At 48.4% G+C, this 20,244-nt stretch overlaps 1 long non-coding RNA gene across 2 annotated transcripts in view; it reads left to right on the top strand.

Moving 5' to 3' along the window:
• The first annotated feature begins 5,872 nt into the window (after nt 1-5,872).
• The window catches only part of LOC103784339 (uncharacterized), a 269,859-nt gene continuing 255,487 nt past the window's right edge, over nt 5,873-20,244 (top strand). For both annotated transcript variants that reach the window (XR_010112169.1, XR_010112168.1), the window contains exons 1-2: nt 5,873-9,537; nt 12,594-12,675. This is a non-coding gene — a long non-coding RNA (uncharacterized LOC103784339). The remainder of the gene's footprint in view (nt 9,538-12,593; nt 12,676-20,244) is intronic.

Genomic DNA, 20,244 nt, shown 5'->3' with positions numbered 1-20,244 from the left:
TTCCATGTAATTATTTTTGTAATATTTTTGTAATATAATACAATGTGTCTTGTAAACAGTTAATTATTACTTTCCCAGAGGGTTGGTAATATTCATAAGAAAATTTGTTTTCCAGGCATTTAGGGAGGAAAAGCTAAAGCAAAATGCAGAATTCCAATTTTTTCTACAAACCTTTCCTAGGGGCTATAGTACACCAATTTATTGACACTCTGGAAAGACGCCCGGCAGGGCTGTTTCAGCTTCAGTGTGCTTACAGATCCCGAGGGGATTCTGTGAACCTGCAGGTTCAGATTCACACGTCCGTTGGGCCTTGCAAACTGCATTTCTCATGAACTGCAGGTGGTGCTGTTTCTGTGATCTGTGGGCCACCCTTGGAGTTGAGGCCCTAGTGTGGCCTGTGGGGAGGTTGACCTATAGACCCCTGTGTCCGAATGGCCTGGGCAGGCTTGTTATTAAGGTAGGGCCACAGTTCAGACGTGTTGAGCCTCAGGCTTTAGGATGGGCCCTGGGAATCTGTGTTAATTTGCCTCCTACGAACGATCCTGAACCAGCCTCGATCCTAGCCAGGGCTGCCGGAATAAAACACCACATTCTGGGTGGTTTAAACAACAAACATGTGTTTTCCCACAGTTCTGGAGGCTGGAAGTACAAGCTCACGGTGCCTGCAGAGTGGGTTTCTCCCGAGGCCTCCCTGGCTTGCAGACCTGCTTGCTTTGACCTCACGTGGTCGTTCCTCTGTGTGTGTCACAGCCCTGGTGTCTCTTCTGTGTGTCCTAACTTCTTTAGAATCTAAGAACAGAAGTTAGATGGTATTAGGACCCACCCGAAGGACCCATTTTTAACTTACTTCTTTGAAGACCCTGTGTCTCCAAATACAGTTGCATTCTCAGGTCCTGAGGTTAGGGCTTTGACACTGGAGTTTTGGAGGGATGCAACTCAGTCCAGAATACTCCCCAGGAGGGTTGTATTTACCAAGAGTCAGGGGCCAGGCCCCTTAGGAAGCTGGTCCCTCGCTAGCAGTTCTGTTCTCTCCAAAACAGCACCAGAAAAGGACTCCTACCGCTACCAAGGGGAAGAATTTCTGCTAGAGTAGAGGAGGCCTCTGCTGGCAGGTTCGGGTGCCTGAATTGCTGTTCCACCTTGTTTTTCCGGCATCAGGATGCTGACTATTGGCTGCTGCACGAGGGCCATGTGGGCACGCGGCTCGCTGGGCTCTTCCCACGCACTTCGCCTGCATCAACTCACCTGGCCCTCACCAGCCCTGTGAGGTCCGGCTTTCTTTATATTACTGATGTTGAAGCTGGGGCACCAGGGCTTAACGTGCCCAAAGCCCTGCAGCTTCGCCTCCCTCTTTGCTGGTTCTGGGTGGGTCCAAGGTGTCCACAGTCCCCTCTTCCTGGGCTCTGAAACATGGAGGATGTGCCGGCAGTAGGGGCTGTTCTACATATCCTGGGACTGAGTTAATCGGGTGGCCTCAAGCTGTTTTAATCTTGATGTCTGAGCCTTGGGAAGAGAGGGTGACTGTCAGCTAGAGATGCATATCTGGTAGCCCACAGCATGACAAGTCTGCTGACCTAGGCCCAGCAGGGGCGGTGTAGCTGTCACACATTATTCTGGAATATTCACCAGTCTTTTTTTGAGTAAAAGTTTTGGGTGTGTGGATGCACTGCCTTGGAACTCCTAACTTTCATCAGTGTGTCTGATGACACCACCACAGTGGGTCCCCAGGCAATGAATAGGTGTTGGAGCCCCTCGACGCTGTGACAGGCCACATGCCCCTTCATTCCACCCCACCTGCCATTACTATTAGTCGCAAGTGCCCTTCACTTTCAAATCTTCTGAAATGCTGAGGAATCTACTTAGCTCGGAATTGATGTCAGTGTGAGAGGGCTGGAGGGTTCCAGGCTGCGTTTGACACTCGGCGAGGCATGCTGTGACTGTCACTGACACTGCCTTCCAGAGCTCTCCACCCGGAGGAGCTTGGGTTCAGGTGCACACACCTGGCTGGCCCTTCATCCCTTCTTCTCAAAGACCTCATTTTGGTTAAAAGAATGATTGCGAGAGTCATCCTGGGGCGGTATCAGCCATTTCGATCAGCTTCTTCACATCGCCCCTGCCCATTGCCACCCAGTTTGTTCCAATCCCTGCTTTGCTTCTGACCTCTTCTTCCCCACCCCTTTCTTCCTGCAGACACAGATCGGGCAAACAGCCCCAGGGCCTACTGATTTTTGTTACGCCCAAGGACACCGCTGAACCACCACGAGGCAGGTAGGGACTCAAACAGGGCCTGAGCCTGTGTCACTGTTCTAGATAATCTGTGCTGCCTCCGTGGGTCAGAATGAAAAAGCAAAAATTAAGCCCCACCTTTACACAGAACTAGAACATTCTTTATCTTTTTGGGTGTACAATCAGAAGGGTTCATTACAGAAAACTGAAAAATAGAGCTACAAAAATCTCCACATTTCTGCCCAAATTGTTACTATTGTGATTTTCATCCATCTAGATGTTCTTCTCTTGCACAGATGTGCACACACACTGAACAACTAGATGTGGAATTATTACTATGCACATGAGTTGGTAACCTTTATTCTTTTAACAGGATGCCATGAAATCTGGGCAACTCAAACTTCCTCTCACATAATTTTAATATTTAGCGTTCCATTAATGTGCTAACAGCAGATGTGTTGTTATTTACATGCTGGACACAGTTTAAGCACTTTCCATGCATTGCCTCAATTCCCACAGTAAATCGGTGAGGTTTACAGATGAGGGACCTGAGGCGCCTGCTCAGGTCACCCAGCTAACGAGTGGGAGAGCTGGGCCTGTGCCTGCCACGTCACAAGACTCTGTGGCTCTCCTGGGCTTAGTTTATCAGCTCCCATTGGGTACCTGTGTGCTTCCCAGTTCTTCACTAATATGAAGTTAATATCTTTGACCATACATCTTCCACTTGTTCAATTGTTATTTAGGGTAAATTCCTGGAAGTTGAGCTATTGGAGTTACACTTGATTAGGATTGTGATACCATCTGTCTCTATTGTGCTCAAGTCCTGAAATAACCAGGTGTTAGTTACAAGGGGAAGCGCTCATCTTTGGGGAGTGTCAGTAATGTCCCTGAGTAGTTTATCAGTTTTCTGTGTTCTTTTTTTATTTCCATTTTTTGAATCCTATCAAATATATATGAGTGCCTCATTAAAATATTTCTACAGTCAGTGACAATACAGGTGCTGGCTACAAACGAGGTCACATGTTTACCCTGTATAGCCAGGTGAGCCTGCTGTGTTTCCTGCCACTCACCTGCAAAGAAGTGACCCATCTGTCCAAGTGACAGAGGTGCCATTGCCCCAAGGGAGTTCGACAATATACAGTCCTTGGTTCTGTCAAGACTCAGGTGATGTTAGGTGGCAGGTGTACCACTTCTTAAACTTTTTAAATGTATCACAAACCTAAGAAGTTACAAAGGAAAAGATCGATACATTTGGCTGTATAGCTGTTAGAAAAAAATAAATAACATAAGGCTAAAAACACCATAAACTCAAAAGGCAAAAAAGCTAAGAAAGATCTTTTTTTTTTTTTTTTTTTTTTTGAATAGAGACAGGGTCTCACTCTGGCCCAGGTTGGAGTGCAGTGGCACAATCATAGCTCACTGTAATCTTAAATTCCTGGGCTCAAGGGATCCTCCCACCTCAGCCTCCTGAGTAGCTGGGACTATAGGTGTGCACTACCATGCCCAGCTAATGTTTTTTATTTTCATTTGTAAAGATCAGGTTTCACTATATTGCCCAGGCTAGTCTCACTCTCCTGGCCTCAAGTGGTCCTCCCTCCTTGGCCTCCCAAAGTGCTGAGATTAGAAGTGTGAGCCACTGAGCCCAGTTGTAATAGTTATTATACATATCACAAGGAACTTCATGACTGCTATGCAGAGCTCTTTCACAAATAAGAAAACCCAGCAGAAGAATAGGCAGGTGTTAATTTTTACATTGTTTATAAAGGAAAAAAGGCAATAACTTGAATGTCCATTAATAATGGCTTAGATAAATCGTGCTTTATCCATTTGCTGGATAACTGTGCTATGACTAACATGAATGAAGGAATGAAGATCTGTATGTATTGATACAGAAAGACGGACAAATACGTAATTACAAAACACGTTTATTCAGTCAACATTAGCTGAGGGTCGACCTTGTCCAAGCTCCATCTGAATGAGTTTCTCCAAGGCAGCCTTCTGCCTACTCGTGGCAGAACCACCAAGGAGCTTATTAAAATGCTGAATCCAGACCCCATTCCAACCAGCACAGCTTCCGGAGAGCCCTCTCTTTCCTTGACTTCTAAACAGCATGCTCCAGCAGAGGTTCAGGTTTGGGTTCCTCGAGGCATCTTTCCTTACCCACCCTCTCCCTGGACAAGCTCATCTATTCCCTGGCACCGGTTACCATCCTGTGCTGAGATTCCAGGTTTATAGCCCAGCCTCAATGAGTCCTACACTTCTGTAACCCAACTTCCATTTTTTTTCCCCTTCTGCTATTCCCCAGGAACCTCAAACTCAGTGTCTCTAAAATTACACAGATACCTTTCCTACCCAAGTCTCCCTCTGTGTCTGCCTCAGAAAGTGGCATGAATTTTCAGCTGGTCATATCATCTTTGCCTCCTTTCTGTCCCTCCCTCTTCCCCTGCCCTGGTATCATTGCCATCACTAAGTCTCCTAAATACCCCATTTCCTTGCTTTTATTTATTTATTTTCACTCCAGTCATACTCGTATTTCATCCTCTCAGTCCACCACACCTCCACATAACTCACCTCTTTCCTGGCTCACCTGTGCGCATCTTTCAGGTTGCAGTGTAAAAGTCATTTCTGTTATCTCACCTTCTCTGACACCTCAGACCAGTGCTGGTCTGTTTGTCAAACTCTCCTTTGACATCCAATAAGTATCAAAGGTAGCTCTCAGAGTTACAGAGGAAGTATCTGACCTTCAAGACTGTCATCTCCTTAAGAATCTGGACCACACCAGCCTCGTCCACTACTATACCCTGGACTTATCACAGTGACTGAGACGTAATGGGTACATATCAATTGTTAAACAAATGAATGAGCAAACTGATATATGCATTTGGCCTCAAATTCTATAACACAAATAAGTCTGGGTGTTTAACAAACCAGCAGCAGTGTTTGTCTTCTTCTTTGTACCAAAAGATTCTCTTCTGTGTTTTTGGAAGAAAAATAACTAAATGACACAAAAAGAAAACAAATCACATGACTTGGTGATAAGGAAGAAATACTGTGGGTGGCAGTGGGAGTCACACAGCTGAGAAAGCCAGAATTTTTGCAGATGGCCCTGGCATACACGCGCTTCAGCAGAACTGCGGGAGTGCAGATCCTCTGAGGGTAGGACGGGCTGCAGTGTGCGGGACCACCAGGCCATGGGGCAGGAGAGGTGTGTGCATAGGTCGCTGCTGGCAGGAGGCATGGGGAGAATTTCTGTGTCCCCAGCAGTGTGGCAGGAAGCCCCTGAGGATGCTCTGCCAGAGGAAGACTTGAACTTCCTCATTTCCCAGGTGGAGGTCAGTGCCCCCTTCCTGAGCTGGTAAGTACAGGTTCTCCGCGGAAGACACAGACACAAGCTCCAGCTTGTCATTTATACACATACAGTTTCAAAGCCACACACATACTGGGCTGTTTGTTTTTGGTAAGTGCACGGCAAACACAGAGTTGGGATGCACGTGCCCGTGTAATTTTAAACACATTGGAAAGATAGAGGAGGCCAGTTCTAATTTGAGGACTGTCTAGCTGCAGTGATTTATCGTACACAGACCTGAAGCATCACCACACTGCCGTGTTGGCACAGATGCAGATGGCATTGTTTTCACTGGTTCTTGGAGACTACAGCCCTCTGAAGTATGAATACCCTGCTTACAAGCAGGCCGAATGGCATAGCGATTGCGTCACCAAGCTGATTGCTAAGCCAGGTGTTTTGTAGGCAGAACATTATTATTTTGAATAAACGCAATAGCAACTTTTTAGTATCAACATAAACCCAGCCTTTCAGGGGCTGGCTGACTGGCCACGGGTGTGTGGCTGGTCAGGGAGGGGCCGGGTGTCCAGCAGCATCCTGTGACTCACAGCCCTGTGCTCTGTCCACTTTGATACTGGAAGGCTTGCACGCACCATGTGTACTCAAATGCTGAAGCTGAGACTTAAAAAAAGATTCCTCCAAAACAGTCATGAAGTCTACGTGGTTTGAGGTGCCCAAGCTGACCCATCTGGGGGTGTTCCCTTACCTGGGTGGACACAGCTGGGGACCCAGCTCCTCCATCCCTCTCTGGAGCCCTGTCAAAGCCCAGGTCTGCCAGACAGTGTCCCTGCGGTTGCCCCGATGATCTTGCCGTTTGAGGCTTGGCCTCATCACAGGGCTTGGCTCTAGAGGCAGATGTAGCAGCTTCGATGGCGCCACTGCAGAGGGCAGTGCCAGCTGCCATTGTCCTTGGGAGCCCAAGACCAGCATCTCCAACTCTGTGGAGAGACCCTGGCGCTGTTCCACAGTAAGAGGTGTTGATCACTGACTCTGGATCGGGCACTGTGCGCAGGTTTGAGGGATGGTACCTCGTTTATCCCCAGACCCATTCCACTCACAGAGGGGAGCCAGGGTCCCGAACAGGGAAGGGACATCTCCAGGGTCACACATGCAGTAGGCCAACTGCAGCCTGGATTTTGCTGGGAGGGGGCGTCTGCTGCTCAGACTGCCTTTGGTCATTCCATCAGACAGAATGTGCTAGAGGTGAAGGGCAGGGGGTACTGAGGGAGATGGGGAAGGTGACTTGCCTCATGCTGGGCGATACTAGGTGGGCCGTGCTGTGTGTGCTGGTCTCACCTTCAGCTTGCAGGAGCTCTGAGCACGTCACACCCTGAAATCACTGGGGCTGTACTCATTGCTGGTTGGGGCGAGCAGTGGAATGTATTGGGATGGTTGTTCAGGCAGAGTGTGAGTGGGAACGCAGGTGCCAAGGTGATCAGTAACCCCTGCATGGAAGATGCCATTTCTTCCAGCTGCCAAAGAGCTGCATTAGGAGCAGGGACCTCAAGGAACCCTGTTTTGGTTCCTGCTCCAGTCCCAGATTCTCGGTTCTGTTTAGAAGGCAGCCTCTAAGTAATAGAGCTAATTCATTTCAATATGACAATATATATACACACATATGTGTGTATCCATATGTATGTACTTACAAGCTCCATGTGCATGCATCTCTGTGTGTGTGTGTGTGTGTGTGTGTGTGTGTGTGTGTGTGTGTGTAGTCATCCAGTCTTTTAGGGACTTAGGGATAAGGCAGGGCAATTGGGGAAGTTTGCACATGGGAGCCTGGACTGGGTTGAATGGTTCTTCCCCCAAAATCGTGAATCGTGTCCACCTGAAACCTCAGAATGTGACTTTATTTATTTTTATTTTTATTTTTATTTATTTATTTATTATTATACTTTAAGTTTTAGGGTACATGTGCACATTGTGCAGGTTAGTTACATACGTATACATGTGCCATGCTGGTGTGCTGCACCCACTAACTCGTCATTTAGCATTAGGTATATCTCCCAGTGCTATCCCTCCCCCCTCCCCCCACCCCACAACAGTCCCCAGAGTGTGATGTTCCCCTTCCTGTGTCCATGTGATCTCATTGTTCAATTCCCACCTATGAGTGAGAATATGCGGTGTTTGGTTTTTTGTTCTTGTGATAGTTTACTGAGAATGATGGTTTCCAATTTCATCCATGTGCCTACAAAGGACATGAACTCATCATTTTTTATGGCTGCATAGTATTCCATGGTGTATATGTGCCACATTTTCTTAATCCAGTCTATCATGGTTGGACATTTGGGTTGGTTCCAAGTCTTTGCTATTGTGAATAATGCCGCAATAAACATCCGTGTGCATGTGTCTTTATAGCAGCATGATTTATAGTCCTTTGGCTATATACCCAGTAATGGGATGGCTGGGTCAAATGGTATTTCTAGTTCTAGATCCCTGAGGAATCGCCACACTGACTTCCACAATGGTTGAACTAGTTTACAGTCCCACCAACAGTGTAAAAGTGTTCCTGTTTCTCCACATCCTCTCCAGCACCTGTTGTTTCTTGACTTTTTAATGATTGCCATTTTAACTGGTGTGAGATGGTATCTCATTGTGGTTTTGATTTGCATTTCTTTGATGGCCAGTGATGATGAGCATTTTTTCATGTGTTTTTTGGCTGCATAAATATCTTCTTTTGAGAAGTGTCTGTTCATGTCCTTCGCCCACTTTTGTGACTTTATTTGGAACTCAAGTTTTTGCTGATGTAGCCAGTTAAGTTAAAACGATGTCATACTGGATTACGGTAAGCCCCAAGTCTAATGACTTGTGTTCTTATAAGAGAAAATAGAGACACACAGGAGAGCATGCCAGGTGAGGCAGTGGCCGATCAGCTGATCAAACTGATGCACCTGCCAGCCAAGGCACCCCAAGGAGCTCCAGGGTCACCGGAAGCTGCAAGAATCCAGGAGGACCCTGCCGTGGAGCCTTCCGAGAGAACACAGCTCTGCTGACACCTTAGTTTCAGACTTTTCCCCTCCAGAACCACAAGAGACTAAATTTCTGTTCTTTTTAGCCACTCAGCTTGTGATGATTTGTTACAGCATCCCCAGAAAAATAATATAAGAGCCCAAGGATGGATGAGGCGGGGGATGGTACAGAAGGCACACACGCTGTAGAGAGCTGCAGCCCTGGGGGATTTGGACACCATTGTGTTAAGCAGGTGCTTACTGAAGTGTTCAGCTCAGACACAGCCCGGCCCTGGCAGCCCAGATGAATGACCTGGGAGGTGGCTCCCAGCAAGCTCCCAGGCCCAGGACCCCCTTGTTCAGCCCATGGCCAGATAGTGGACCTCTCAGTGATTGGCTGTGCTGCGTGCTGAATCACCAGCCCCTCTTTCACTTCCCACCGTGATCTGGGGGCTTCCCGCCCTGATTTGGGGGCTCCCCACGTAGGCCTTACCTGGTTTGGCTGGGTTCCTGAGGCCTGACCTGTCTTCAGCTCAAAGTGATGCCTGATGGTGGAGACCTTGTGCTGCACCCTGTGGTCCCGGCTGGGCAGGGAGAACTGGCAGGCGTCAGTTTAGGGCCCAATTTGGCCTATTCCTTGCTGTATGGCCTGGGGGCTTCTCTCAGCTGGGGCACTTCTAGAGTAGGGAGAACAACTCCCAGTGTTGATAGAAGGAAAGCATGTGCTTACACGTTTACTCTCTGTGGTGCCGGGGATGTGGTAAGTAATTGATCAGCCAATCAATAGCAATCAGTCAATAAAGGGTCACTTCAGTTATTCCTGTCTTTATTTTACTGTTTGATTGCTAGCCTTGGTTCCCAGAGCAACTGTCTAATTTTTTTTCCTTTTTTTTGCACATTGCATCTTCTAACATGTCTGCCGGACCTTTAGCCCTGGTTCCATGAAGATGGGGATGAGGATGGTGACGCTGAGAAGTCTCCCTGGCACAGAACAGCATGCTTAGATGAGCCCAAGCTCAGGTCAGTTTATTATTTTCTTTCAGACATATAGAGAAAGGAGACAGATTGGCCATTACCTCCATGTGGGTACGGACCAATTGAGGTCACAAGATCCCCGTAGCTGCGGTCTTCACAGCAGAGCCGTTATGATCATGAGAGCAGGAAGGAGGTCAGCTTCACCCTGCAGCTGAGCATGAAGAGGAAATTTGGAAGAGAGGCTGGGAAAACAAGGGATACACTGGTGGAATATTTATTTCTAGCTTTATTTATAGCATCCTTTGCTCAGAATCAGGAATCAGCAAAGCAGCAGAGAGGTGGGGCTGCCCCTTGAGTACCGGTTGTAGATGGGGCTTCTCTGGTGCTCAGGCGGTCACATGTCCCTTTGTTTTCCTTCATGGCCCTGCCCTCTTCTGCTTGGCACTGGGTCTGCTTGCCTCTCCTTCTGCAGTTGGCTCCTTGGGGTTTTGTGACCACGTTACATTCTACAAAGCCATTTACTGCCCAACAATTAAGGCAGTCATGTAGGAGGAAGGCTGACTGCTAGGATCCCTCTTTCAGTAGGAGGAAGGCTGACTGCTAGGATCCCTCTTTCAGGGGGCTTTTCTGCCTTTGCATTTCTGTTGGGGAATAGTATTTCCACTTGGGCTTGTGCTAGGATTTTTCATGATGGATTAAAAAACGTCTCTGTTTTTCCACTATCGTTGAAGTTTTCCAGGTTTTTTTAGGAGTGAGCCATCTTATACAGGATAATAATGTCCATCATACCTTACAATTTTGAAAATAATTTTATGTAACTTATCTCCCTTAATTTAAATATGCACCAAAAATAATTATAAACGTATATTTATACATATGTGTTGTATTTATTTTAACTGTGATTGTCCTTTACTGTTTCATGTAGGTTTGCTGCAAATTAGGAAAGGTTCAGCTAAGAATGAGATACAAAGATAGAAATTAATTTTTCTCCTGCAACAGCAATGCTAAGCTGTCTGCCCAGACAGCAGTAGCTCCTCACAGGCATCAGCCAGGACCCAGGCTCACCTGTCTGCTCTGCCATCCTCAGCGTGGGTTCTGTCCTCACATTACAAGATGGCTGCTGCACCTCCAGGCATCACGTTTGCATTCCAGGCAGGAATAACATAGAGGGAGGGCAAAGGCCGACGGGCAAAAAGATTTCTCCTGTGGAAGCTTTGCCATTTTATTCTGGAAGGGCTGTCTTTCTCATGGACTTCTGCTCACATCTCATGGACAAGAACACTGTCGCATGGCCCCCCCGATTACGAGGGAGTCGAGTGATCTTAGGTTTAGCTCTTACAGTCCTTAGAACAGAGGCAGGCAGGGCAGAGAACAGAGGCAGGCAGGGGCAGAGAACAGAGGCAGGCAGGGGCAGAGAACAGAGGCAGGCAGGGGCAGAGAACAGAGGCAGGCAGGGGCAGAGGGGACTGACAAGGAATGGGAGCTCTCAGGCAGCCGGCGGGGCCTGCTCTGGCACCTTCAGGATGAGGATGGCCTGGATTTCCATTCACTGGGTGCTCATGTTGGCCCTTTCCTGTAGAAACTTACTTTGTAGGAGTGACTTAAGGCTAAAAATTGAATTTCATGTAAGTAAATTTAAACCCCGGATGCGTCATTGTGAGTTTTCAAGTTTAGTTTATCTGATGAGCGCAAGGCCCAGCACTGCGCCTCAGTCTAGACAGAGTTTGGAATAAGAAGCAGCAGCCATCCACGCGGGGCCGTCTGCAGGCTCCCTCTGGGAGTGCTGAGGAATGGCATGGTTGGTGACAGTGCTCACCAGAGGTTGCGTCTGGGAGCTGCAGAGGAGCTGCTTTGTCCGTCCATGGCCCTGCCCACATCCACGGCTGCTGCCTCCCTGGCTGGCCTCACCTTTGCCTCTGCCTAGAGTAGTCTCAAGTCAGGGCATAGATGCTGGCGGGACCGAGGTAAATAATCCGACTGGAAAAGCAAGCAGGAGTCTTCCCGATTCTCCAGGTGGGAGGATTCCGGAGTCTCAAGCTGGAGTCCTGGGAGGCACAGCCACTGTGAGGTGCCACCTGCAGCCGCAGGCAGATGGGTCAGGGAAGCAGGCCCTCCTCTGCCTGCAGTGGCTGCAGGACTCGTAGGCGTCACCCTCTTTAACGCATCACAGCTAGTTTATTTTCACCTTTTCATGGGCCATCATCTGTTCCTAACCTCCTGTTCCTCTTCTCAAGGCTGGGGGAGGTGGCTTGATGCAAAGACGGCCCCAGGGCCTGCCACATCCTGCCTCCTCCTTCCAGCTCTCTCCCCTCTCCTTCCTGCCTGGCCTTCCTCTTGAAAATGCCCTGAGCCCTTTTCCTGTGCCTTTCTCAGCCACCTGCCTGCAGAGGGGCTGCTGATGAGGAAGAGATGGTCCCTTCCCTGCCTGCGCTCCCGTGCTCACTCTGTGTGTCCACCCCATCAACCCTCCAGGGACGCTTCTTTTTCTCCCAAGATATGTTAGGGGAAGAGGCACGTATTTTAAGGTGCCCTCTGGGCAGTCTCTTTGTGCCCCAGCATTTATTAATTTGCAGCCACATGCAGCCTGGAGTGTCAGAGTCCCAAAGGGATGTTAACACAGTCGTCCACTGATTTAATCAAAAGCAGCAGCTGGGGCCCGGGGTGCGGTCGAGTTATGAAATTAAGACACAATGCAACACACAGGAGGCCCTTTTATGCAAACTGTTGGTCTGACCACTTAAAAGTTTGGGATGTGAGTGAAAATTGAATGTTCATCCTCAGATGTGTAGCATGCTCCACTGTGAAACTAATTGCATTTCAGTAGCACGTGGAGGCCATTATCATTGCTATTATTAATAACCATTTATTAACTGTGCACAGTGTGAAACCAGAGCGCTTACTCAGCACAGAGCCCTCCCGTACAGAAACTGGGCATACACAGGATCGATTTGGACCTGTTTTTTATTGCTGCTCTTGTTAAGCTTAAATAGTCTTTTGTTTGTACAAATGTTATTTTTGTGCAGCGAGCAAAAGCAGATAGCGTACTTAACACTGCTGTTTCGCACACTTGTTTTTCATGGTGAAAAATGTGAATGGTGCAGAGCGTTCCAGACCCAGCCTCAGTGTTTTTAACCATGGACATCCTCCTAGGCAGACCAGATGCCCTCTACGCGTAATATTCAGGTTTGTGCTTAGAAGAATACATAGAGGATCGCATTATACACACCCTTCAGGGTTTTGCTTTTTTTGTTTGAAATACCTTTGCAAATCTTTGTCAGCAGGGGCAGGCTGGCAGGCCCGTCGGTGGTGCCCATGGCATGGAGGAGCCGCAATGTGCTTAGACTCTGTGATGCCAGCAGTGCCATGGGGTACGCCATTGTTCATTGTCCTGGACTGGCATCTGTGCAGTCCCTTGGGATTAATTTCTTAAGATGGAATTATGTGTACTTAAATGTTGCTAATTATTACCAAACTGTGACCCAAAAAAGTGTCACCAATCAGCCCTCCCAGAAATGGCACGGGGAAGTGTCTGCTTTGGTTCATCATGTTTCTGAGCTCCCAGCTCTCTGGCCCCCTCTGCAGAGATCGACCACTAAGGCTGTTTATTGAGTTTATTGAGTGTCCTTCTAGACTTTTTATGTATGCCACACTCATAGGCATGCTTATTGTGTCTCTCCTAATTCTCCTCAATGGTTGTGACAGTTTCTCCAAACTGGGGCCCAGGATGGGTGGGATCACCTGTGCGGTGCGGAGCTTGGAGCCATGGCTGCAGGGAACTTAGGAAACCAGAGACTGGTCCCCTCTGACCCGCCCGGTGGGACCCCTGCTTTCCTATGGGGACACAGCAGCAGCATCAGTGAGCAAACTGAAAAGAAAAGACTTTTCCTTTGTCCAGCCATTAGCAGAGGAAAACAAATGCCAAATGTAGGTGTGTTTTGGCGTTGGTAGGGGGATAAAAGAAATGCATGTATGCACCGGCTGGTGAAATGGGATTTACAAACACAGTCACGACTTAGTGACAGGAATACATTAGGAAAAACCCGTCGTTAGGTGATTTTGTTGTTGTGCAAACATCGTAGCATGTACTTACACACACCTAGATGGTGCAGCCTGCCACACACCTAGGCTCTATGGGAGAGCCTGTTGCTCCCAGGCTGTAAACTCACGCAGCAGATGACTGTACCGAATGCTGGAGGCAATTGCAACACAATGGTGAGTATTTGTGTATCGCAACATAGAAAGGTGTAGTAAAAATACTGTACAAAAGACAAAACATGATGGCTTTCAGCTTCATCCATGTCCCTGCAAAGGACATGATCTTGTTCTTTTTTATGACTGCATAGTATTCCATGGTGTATATGTGCCACATTTGCTTTATCCAGTCTATCACTGATGGGCATTTGGGTTGGTTCCAGTCTTTGCTATTGTAAATAGTGCTGCAAGAAACATATGTGTGCACATGTATACCTATGTAACAAACCTGCATGTTCTGCACATGTATCCCAGAACTTAAAATAAAAAAAAAAAAAGAAGAGAAAATGGTTCACCTGTACAGGGCACTTACTATGAACGGAGCTTGCAGGACTGGAAGTTGCTCTGGGTGAGTCAGGGAGTGAGTGGTGAGTGAATGTGAAGGCCTAGGACATTACTATACACTACTGTAGACTTTATAGACACCAGACACTTAGGCTAGATGAAATTTATTAAAAATGTTTTCCTCTTCAATAATATACTTAACTAAGTGTACATTTTTAACTTTATAAGCTTTGAAATTCTTTGTAACTTGACTCTTTTGGAAAAACACTTAGCTTAAAACACAAACCCATTGTATAGCTGTACAAAAATATTTGCTTTCTTTACATCCTTATTCTATAAGCTTTTAAGTTTTTTATTTTTTTACTTTTTAAACTTTTTTGTTAAAAACTAAGACACAAACACAGGCTAACCTACATTACAAACCTATCATCTAGGCTAACCTACGTGAGCCTAGGCCTACACAGAGTCAGGATCGTCAATATTACTGTCTCCCACCTCCACATCTTGCCCCCCTGGGATGTCTTCGGGGCAGTGACACGCATGGAGCTGTCATCTCCCATGACAACAGTGCCTCTGAATACCTCCTGAAGGACCTGTCTGAGGCTGTTTTACAGTTACCTTTAAAAAAAAAAAAATAGGAGTACACCATAGATAGGAGGATACCCTAAAATAACGATAAAAGTATAGTAAATGCTTAAACCAGTAATATATGCATTTATTATTATTATCAGGTATGATGTACTGTAGATAATCGGTATGTGCTACACTTTTCTACGACTGGCAGTGCAGCAGGTTTGTTGACACCAGCCTCCCCACAAATGTGAGCAACGCGGTGTGCCGTGTTCCTATGACTACAGCATCACTAACGCGGTGTGCCGTGTTCCTATGGCGACAACATCACTGGGCAGTGGGAGTTTTTCAGCTCCGTTGTAACCTTATGGAGCCAGCGTCATATACTTGGTGCCTCACTGACCACAACGTCGTTATTTGGTGCATGCCTATACTTTGTCATCACAAGTGGCTGCTGAAACTTCTCTCCCTTACACAAACACACGTGTGCATACACATAAGCACATGCACACATATATCTGGGGAGCCTTTATCTGTGCTTCCTTGGGTACCATGGTGAAAAAGCTTTAATCTAGAGACTCTGGATCGAAGCATGGGAAAACAGAAAAAAAGATGTGTTTGCAGAAATGCCTGTACTGCTGTCCTGCAGGAGCATGTTAGTCTCCTACCGTGAATTTTAGAACTTCAGTCTCTTTGGCAACTGTGTTTCTGGAGCTCTCCCTGCTTGCTGGAACTGCTTGTGTACAAAGCCACTCAGTTGTGGAGGAGGGACCCTCAACCGCTTTAGCAGCATGTGCTGCCAGGGAAACCCCTTTTTCCCTTACCACATCAGGAACCAAGTGAAATAATAGAAGCCTGGAAAAGAAGATGGCTTGCATTTGAGGTGTGGTAGGCAGAATAATGGCCCTCCAAAGAGGTCCACCTCCTAATCCCCTGGACCTTTGGATTCGTTAGGTTATGTGGTGCAGGAGAATCAGATGAAATTAAGGTTGCTAATCAGCTGACTTTAAAAGAGGGAGATGCCCCTGGATTATCTGGGTAGCCCCATGTAATCACAGGGGTCCTTAGAAGTGGGAGAGGAAGGTGGAAGAGGAGAGTCAGGAGGAGCCTGGGCACAGAGGCATGGTCAGAGAAACACAGGGCTGTTGGCTTAAGAGGACCAAAGAATGTGGGTGGCTTCTAGAAGCTGGAAAGGCAATGGAGCAGAAGTCCCACCCCCACCCCACGCCGGCCAACCCCTTGCCTCCAGGAGGAACCAGCCCTGCTGACACCTTGAGGTTAGCCCAGTGAGACCGGCTTTGGAACTCCTAACCTACAGAATCCCAAGATGATAAACTAGTGTTGTTTTAAGCTGCTAAGATTGTGATGACTTGTTACAACAGCAACAGGAAACGAACACAACAGGTTGCCCGAAAAAGTCTCTTTCGACTCCAAGGCCATTCACTTTCCACCAGCCAGGGGTATCTTGGTTTCAGGAAGAAGATAAGATGTCATTAGATGGTAGCCTGGAGCTCACACAGGGCAGCTGCGTCCATCTGGGCACAGAGGACGCTTTCTGGAATGGCTTTCTGTTGGTGATGCCTTCCAGGATGGCCATGGGGCAGACAGGAAAGAAGGGAGAGCCCTAGGTCCAGGGCATTGGGGTCCCTGCCCTCACAGGAGCTGGTGCTGAGGGCGGGACATGTAGGCACCAAGGGCAACCTGTTCCATGAACAGCCCAGCAAGAAGCTGCAGCACCCAGGAGGCCCCAGAGGTACCTGGGGTGAGGGCCTGCCTGGGCATCATGGCTGCACACAGTGGCTCAGTGACAGCAGAGAACCGCCAGGGGAGAGGGGTCTCCTACGGAGGAGCTTGGTGCCTCGTGTGCCTTCCTAGTAGATGTCACACAATAGGGACCCTGGGAATGTCCTAGGGAATGACACAGACTCCTAGCTCCACTTGGCCAGTTTCTGCATTTAGAAGGGTGAGCTCTGGGAGGACCTGCTTTGAAGGACGCAGTGATGTCACGTAGACTGAGTGTGTGAACTTTCAGGGGTGAAGGATTGGAAAGCTGCCTTTCTTTGGCTATTTCATAAGTATACCAAGATAGTAGAATTCCTACAGCTAAAGAGCAGTGATGTATTACTTTTCAGTAAGCTTTGCAGACCTGGGTGTAGAAAGCATTGCTGCATCCTCACCTCTTCTCTGAGTGTCCCCTTCACACAAGTCGGCCATCCTCTGAGTTCTCAAAGGGAGGCTGTTCCCTCTCTTGCCACTGAGGCGCGCCCTCCCTGCTCCCCTCCCTGTGGCCTTGTCCACATGCTCTCCTTCACCCTCTGCCAGACACAAAGCCCATCTAAGCCCATGTCCCATAGCTCTTATCCCTGACCTACAGGACCACTCCCCCATTCCCTGAGGCTCCGGACCCTGGTCATGGTGTTCCTTTCATTTTCCTTCCTGGCACCATTTTTAGGTCATTGGTCTCCTTGAGGATAATCTGCTGAATGCTTGGTCTCTGTTGTGGGACCTCCTCACAGCTCTAACCACCTTCCTGGCACGCTGTGGCCTCCTTCTCCTGTGGCTGGACTCCCAGCCTGTCTCTCCCCAGCCTCTGCCTCCTTCTCCCGAGGCTGAACCTCAGCCTGTCCCCCTCCAGCCTCTGCCTCCTTCTCCTGAGGCTGGACCCCCAGCCTGTCTCCCTCCAGCCTCTGCTTCCTTCTTCTATGTCTGGACCCTCAGCCTGTCCCCCTCCAGCCTCTGCCTCCTTCTTCCGTGTTTGAACCTCAGCCTCTCTCCCCAGCCTCTGCCTCCTTCTCCCATGTCTGGACCTCAGCCTGTCTCCCTCCAGCCTCTGCCTCCTTCTCCCATGTCCAGACCCTCAGCCTGTCCCCCTCCAGCCTCTGCCTCCTTCTCCCGAGGCTGGACCCCTAGCCTGTCTCCCTCCAGCCTCTGCTTCCTTCTTCTATGTCTGGACCCTCAGCCTGTCCCCCTCCAGCCTCTGCCTCCTTCTTCCGTGTTTGAACCTCAGCCTCTCTCCCCAGCCTCTGCCTCCTTCTCCCATGTCTGGACCTCAGCCTGTCTCCCTCCAGCCTCTGCCTCCTTCTCCCATGTCCAGACCCTCAGCCTGTCCCCCTCCAGCCTCTGCTTCCTTCTTCTGAGGCTGAACCTCAGCCTGTCTTCCCCCAGCCTCTGCCTCCCTCTCTGACTGCCTCCGCCTGCCCAGCCTCCTGGGTGAGCCCCCACTGTGGTGCTTTCTGGCCCCCATTCATTCTTCTTACCTCATTTCTGCTCCCTAGCTTTCCCTCCACCCTTAGTTCCTTTCTTACCCAGCTAAGATTCTGTGGCTCATCATGTCATTCCTTCTTTTGAGCATCCTCAATTTCCTTGCCCTCTTCCCTCTCTTTTATAATTCACTTGGAAACATCCCAGCTCTGATTAAACACATTTATCTACCCTGAGGGTCTGAACATCGCAGGAGACAGTTACACAGCTGGCTGAGGCTCACTTACGATTCATGATTGCAAACCTCAGAAGGGTCTTAGTGCGGCCTGGAAACCCGGCCGAGTGGTCCTGGCCACTTTGGTGCCCCCGACCCCCCTGCCCCATGTCCCTGAGGACCTTTTCAGGGGCCTGAGGCAGCAGGGAGTCTCCCTTCCTGGTGAAGCCTCTTGAGCCCGGGGAACCCTGGGCACCACCCGGGAATGGGAGCCGCCTGATGCTCAGGCCCTCCCCAGCCTGTTCTGACTTACTTGGCCTAGAGTGGGGCCCAGGCAGAATTCGATTTTACTGTTTAATTTCCTCATTTCATTGAAGTAGAAGAGTGGATCCGTTTCCTGCAGCTGCTTTTACAAATGACCACAGACATGGTCGCTTAAAATAACAGAAATTTATTCTCTCAAACTCCTGAACTGAAGTGATCTGCCCGCCTTGGCCTCCCGAAGTGCTAGGATTACAGGCATGAGCCACCCGTGCCCAGCCTTAGAAATGTATCCTGATAGTTCTGGAAACCAGAAGTCTGAATTCAGCGGGGCTGTGCTCACTCCAAAGGCCCCAAGGAAGGATCCTTCCTGCCTCTTCCAGCTCTGGGTGCTCCGGGAGCTCCTTGGCTTGCGGCCACATCCCTTGAAGCTCTGCCTCCATCTTCACATGGTCTTCTCTGTGTTGCCGTGTGGCCTTTTCTCTCTCTTACAAGGAGGCTCTCATTTTAGGTTTCCAGCCCACATGGGTAATCCGGGATAAATTCCTCCTTTCAAGATCCTCACCATAATCACATCTTCTGCCATATCAGGTAGGGTTGATTCTCATCGTAAAAGATTCTGGGAACTAGGTTGTGGACCTGTGTTTTAGGGGGTCCCCATTCAGCCCACTACAAACAGATAGAAGGGAAATGAACAGATTCTAAGTACACAGCTCAGTGAATCATCACAAATGAAACACATCCAGGTAAACAGGATACGAGGAAGGAATAGCACCTCTCCCACATCCTGCAAGCCCCTCGTGCCTCCTACTTGTCCTTCACCCGCGTTCCAACAGGACCCACCTCCCACGTCTGAACAGCACAATTTTGAACCACACGTACACCGAGCCCCACTGTGTGCGCTTTTGTGCCTGCTTTTTTTGCTCACCATTATATGTGAGATAAATCCCTTTTGTTGTGTCTAGTTGAAGCTTGTTCATCTTCATTGTTGCGGTGTAGCTTTGACTGTGTGAACACACCACAATTAGGGATCCATTCTACTGTAGGCGGGCATTGGGTTGTTTCTAGATTTTGGCAACTATGAATCTCGCTGTTGTGATGATGTGTGGATTTGTCTTTGGAGGCACACACATACTCGTTGCTGTCGTGTGAATGCCTAGGAGCAGGGTTTCTGGGCCATAGGGAGATGCGTTCTCAGCATCAGTAGATCCTGCAAACCCTGTTCTGGAATGGATGAGTGAACACTTTCTCAATAGAGATGAGAGCTCATGTTGCACTCCCTTCCACACTGGGTACTGCCTTTGTCACGTCAGTAGTTCTCACGTGTGCAGGGTGTTGCATTGCCCTGTGGGAGATATCAACCATTTTTTCATCTGTTTACTAGCCATGCGGCTATCCTCTTCTGCATAGTACCTGTCCAAGTCATTTGCCCATTTCTTTGAATTACCTGGATTTATTGGATTTTTCTTGTTGATTTGCCCAAGTCCTTTGCCAAATGCATGTCTTATGAATGTCTTTTCTGTGGTCTGAATTTCCCTCTCAGTGGTGTCTTTTGATGAATAATAGTTCTTATTTTAATGTGGCTCAATGTACCTTTTTTTTTCCTTTTGTGGTTTTAGTGCTTTTTTTTCTTTTCCCATATTTTCTTAAAGTTTTATTATTTCACCTTTCTTGGTGAGACTTACAATCTATATGGAATTAAATTTGTAAATGTGAGGTCAGAATGGGGGATATGTGTCTATTGCTCCTGATATTTAGATACACATGTGGGACCTCCCGCTGCCTTTTCTCTGTCTCTTGTTGTCTTCGTTTTGAGGACTCTCCTTTTCCTGAGTGTCCCAGGGCTGATTTTGTGTGGGTGGCAGTGGGAGGGCAGGAGGAGGAAGAGGGACTGCTGGGTCCTGTGTCTTTATTCCCAGCTCCCTCCCGCCCAGCGAACTCTGGTCTGGTGGGCAGCAGACTGGCTCTCT

This window comes from Pan paniscus, chromosome 4 (assembly GCF_029289425.2).
Source record: "Pan paniscus chromosome 4, NHGRI_mPanPan1-v2.0_pri, whole genome shotgun sequence".
In the NCBI taxonomy this organism is placed as follows: Eukaryota; Metazoa; Chordata; class Mammalia; order Primates; family Hominidae; genus Pan; species Pan paniscus.
The sequence above is the reverse complement of the archived record's forward strand: the minus strand, read 5'-3'. Positions and strand labels throughout refer to the sequence as shown.